Raw genomic sequence first — 4,839 nt, forward strand, 5'->3', positions numbered from 1 at the left:
TGTTTCCTGGACAATTCTGAAAAGAGTATTTTTATTTAAGCATTGCAACAAAACCAAGACTGAGGGCTTCATACAAACAGTAAACCCCAAGTTTCGAGCAGCCCTTTGCACATGCATGTTCCCTGCCACGCTTGATGCTGCCTGCACAGCCGGGCTGGGAGGGTCTTCTCAATCCACCTGAAATGCTAGCACTTCTTGAGGGGTGTGGGAGGTATACGGAAAGGGGTAAAAGCAAAATATTTTTAATGGCTTTTTGTAATGCACCTAAAACAAAGTTACCAGGACTAGCTGCAGCCATGGCTTTCTACGAGCACAGCTTCATTTCCTCAGTAGCAGCAAGTTGTGCTGCTCTAGCGAGTTGAAGTATGTTTTAAAGTGCCTCATACCTGTTCAAAATCTCCTGAGAATGCTGTGCACTGGTGGCCTTTCCGAGCAGCCGGGAGGGCACCGGTGGCTGCTGCAGGGCCAGGGCGCAGCGCCTGTGCCGAGGGCCCTTCTTTCTGAGGTTTGCTGCACAGCCTTAGCCAAAGCACTTTGATGCTGCCTGCCAGGCTCTCGGGCAGCATATTAGCAATAGCACAAGCTGCCTCACGCAGGGAAGTCGGGCAAAATTCAGTGTTTATAAAGTACAAGCAGAACATCCCAGGGCAGCATAAAATATTACCCTTTTTCCTTTATTGGCACTCACAGGAACAGTTAATGCTCGGTTTGGGTAGAGCTGATGACTGCTGTTGTTCATCGTTTATCATCTCTAGATTACTGTGGTTGCAAATCATTTGGCTGATTTCACTTTTTTTCTGTTTCACAGATGGCAGTGTCCATGAAGCATGACACCCTTGCAGGCATCTGACTTACTGTGAGGCAGGAAGCTCGAGGACCTCTGGGGATAAAACGTCCCTCAATATTAATTGACCTCTAATGTTCATGGGCTGATGCACCGCAATTTGCACGGCCCTCCCCGATACAAACTCACTCTGCCTGGGTCTCTGCTTGAAGCCTGTGCGGCTTCCAAGAGGAGCCTGCACTGGTGATGGGCCAGCACGCATAAGAGTGTCATTTTATTGCTGTGCTACTTCATGTTCATGCTTCAGCTCCAGTTCAACCTCTTCCAGGTTGGGGCTCTAACGCACTTAAGCTGTAGCTAGACTAAGGCAGCATAGAACAAGCCCACCTCTGCAATTTTACGTGGAAGGAAAGATGCAGAAGCTGCACTTCTCCAGCTGATGTCCTGTTTTTTCCGGGGTGGATGGCTAACAGAGCTGAGCAGCTCCTGCAGCTGCAAACAGAGGGTGTTTCCAGCCCCAAGACACACTGAATCAGTCAACGTGCTGTTCTCCTCTGCTGCCTTATTAGCAGTTAAAACCTAAGAAAACACAATGTCTTTCCCAAACATCTGCCTCATTTGCCTTCCTCTCAGCATAGCAACAGCCCCCGCCGCAGACTAGCCCTCATTACGCAGCGCAGGGGGAAGCGTAGGTCAAATTCTTCTCGCATAACGAGCTGCAACCCTGTGATCTTTAATAGGATTATACTGGGGGAAAAGGACAGGACTCAGCCTTGTGATTGCAGAGCAACTTATGAATCATGGACATCAGTGTACTATCTGGGGACATCCTGGACCCTGCCGCCGCCTCCTCCTCCTATTAACATCTCTTTGTGCAGAGACACAGGGTTTGTTCAGCTGTTCCTGACCTCAGTCCCTGACCCTACGCAGCCAGCACCGTCCAGCTGCCAGCGGCTGGGCCGAGTCCAGAGCAGGATGGAGCAGCCCAGTGAGCACCAGAAATGACCAGGCATGCTATCTTGGGGTTTGTTCCTTGGGGTTGACTGGCTTTTGAACTGAATCGTAGTACAATTCGGTCTTATCTCCTCCTGTCCCTATAAAGTACAGCTTCTTTTTGCCTTACAGCTCTCCCCTGGAAGAGTACTTTGGTGACAACACGCAGGCTGGCATGTGCTGCAGCACTGGTGACTCTCAGAGGCAAATTTGGGAATGATGCCTCCTCTCTCCTGCGTGCAACTTTTTTTGCTGAAATTTACAGGACCCTTGCTATTTTTGAGGCCCCCTTAGTCAAATTTGGTTGAAATTGGCTAACAGGCTCGAACACAAGGGTGACAAAATGGGTAGTCCATGAGATCACATGAAACTTCCTTCCATAGGAAACAGGTCTAATACATACCTAAAACTAGGTGAAGGAGAGCGATGTGTGAGGAAGAGGGGCAGATTTACAGGACAGAGACAGAGCACGTGCAGAGGCACATGTCCCTCTCCCAGGAGCATCCTTCTGGACCACCCTCACAGCCAAATAGCCCATTCCCACCCTCAGTTTAAAGCTCTTTCCTCCATGTATGATGGGCCTGTACTGAAGGCTAAAGACCAAGGCAAGGCTGAATCATGCATTTGCCACCTCCCACTGTCACCAATGCACTGTACACCACTTAGGAACGAAGGTTCGGGGTTTCTAGAAATAGAGTGAAATAAAATATCATGTCATCTGCCTGAAGATTCAGCAGCCCACGTGTTCTCCCACACACACTGCTGCGAAGGTACCTCGGCGGTGCTTTGGGCAGTCCTCTGGCTGGTCCTTCGATAGCAGATTAGATTCAAGTTCCGACTCCTGAGCAGGAGCGTGCTTCAGAGACAAGTGCTCACATCAGCAGCGTTTACCAGAGGCAGTGGTCCTCTCTGCACCAGGGTGAAGCTTGTGTGAGTTCAGGACAGAGGAGTGCTCCCAGCAATATTATCAGTACAGCCTTCATTTTTCTTTCGCAGGAATGGGATGATCTTACTGTAACCAAGCCTGAATACAAGCCCCTGTCTTCTCAATTTAGCCCACCCCTTCACTGCAAAATACAAAAGTTGGTAAATAAAATTCCCAACATATCCTAGTAGGGAGAAGAGTTTCTCCAGAAAGTGTCTATTTATATAATCTCTGCAGCGCTCAGATACCATGGAAATCAGTAAAGAATAATATCTTGGAAGCCTGTTGTAGTGCAGCTTTATGTATTATTCACTGTTTGTTACCAAACTTAAACCTCTTTCAGGGTTCCTGCCCCCAGGCTTGCCCCAGTGAGTAGCTATATTTTAGGATCACATTGCATTTTCCACAAATTTCACCATATTATTTCTAGCCATTTTTCCTTTCTCTGAACCCACAGCTCCTCCCTGTCCAGTACTCTCCGGGAACAGCAGCCAGGTAATGCTTATTCCTCCACCTGGCTCCTGCATGGGGATATTTCCGAATACAGATTGCAGACTATTTAACATCGCACATGTCAGTACCACCCCACGATTCTCTTATACTCTCCACTGATACCTTGCTGCCGGCTATCCTTTATTAGCAGCGCCTTGGGCAGTTTTTAAAATTGCTAAGTCTTTGTCAGAGCCAAGGCAATTTGATTTTTGAGGAACTCTTTTTAAATATTTTACTGAGACCCAAATATATTCCACCTAATCACATTCCCCCTGAATCTACTAAGCTTGCAATTCTAGCTGGTAGATTCATTTAAAATTCATTTTGCTGGGGCATATGTACATTAGTTAGACTGCTTATCCCATATTCTGAGGGAACTGCCTTTTAGGCAAGCTTCTATTGCTGGGAAGCCTAAAGACCAAAGTCCAAGAGGGTTTAGTTCACATCCAGCCCCTGTGGTGGTTCACTCATTAAAAGAGATTTCATCTCTATCTGCAAACTTCATGCTGCCTTCTGATGGGTCTCGGGCTTGTTAGAGACTCCTGTCTTCTGCTCATTTTATGTGGTCGATTGCGATTGCAGACTCCAAACCCTGATCCTCCCCTTGCCAGAGTCCTGCAGGAATAGCTGATTTCTCCCTGGCCCTGGTGGTTGCTGTGGAGGTCACAGCAGCTCAAGTCAGGCAGATGGGCAGCGTCCAGAGGACCTGCCTTGGGGGATAAAGCCTAGGCTACAGCTTTACATGGATCGTTTACTAACATATTTATCTGATGCCAGAGGGGTCATGCATCATTTTCTTTAAGCGCTTGGGACATCAGGAAAAAGCTTTGGACTGTCTGTAAATATGTACAAAATATGAGTTATTCAGCATTGCTGAAGATAGCTCTGTTATTCAGGGAGCAGCCCAATTCAAACAGCTCTCTGGGTGTAAAGAACTACAAAAGAAATACCAGAATAATGCGTGGCTTAGGCTATAAACAGCCACGTTACGGAAACACATGACAGGTCCTAGACCTGGGTTTGCTGGCCCACTGGCCGTGGGCACATGCGCGTTGAAGCGGCAGCTGCACACCCTGCAAGGAGAGAGGGATGTGTTTGCCTTGCGCTTCCCAAGGGACACCACTGCATTTGATCCCTGACCCTTGTAACTCAATCCACGTGCCCGTATCCACATTTACAGATTTTCTTGAAGCAGGTACCTTTGTACCCAGCAAGCTCACGGTTTGTCAGGTACGCAGATATCCTAGTTGGGAAGTAATAGAAAGACCCAGAGGATTGCAGAAGGGAAGGCATTTTGTTGATAGAGAAGAGCAGATCACAAAGTACTCAGATCCTGAACACAGTAAGGGTGAGCAATTAGTGTCAAAAGGACTCCCCCACCGTGCAGACAGCAATTTTGATGTACGACAATCAATCGTGGAAGATTACTTTTTAAATACCCCAAGTCCTGTGTCTGTTCTTCCCCTACAGCAGTTTGAGGGCTTCTGTTTGAATAAGCAACTTTGTAGGTAAAGACCAAGACTCTCGGCCAGCTGCTTCAGTGAGCGGTCAATAGGAGGGCTCCAGACGCTGCACTCCTGGTGCGCTTCATACCTGCCCCAAGAAACAAGCCACATTCAGCACTGCAGGGGCCTGCCCTTTAACA

Source organism: Ciconia boyciana, chromosome 6 (genome assembly GCF_034638445.1).
Source record: "Ciconia boyciana chromosome 6, ASM3463844v1, whole genome shotgun sequence".
NCBI classification, from domain to species: Eukaryota; Metazoa; Chordata; class Aves; order Ciconiiformes; family Ciconiidae; genus Ciconia; species Ciconia boyciana.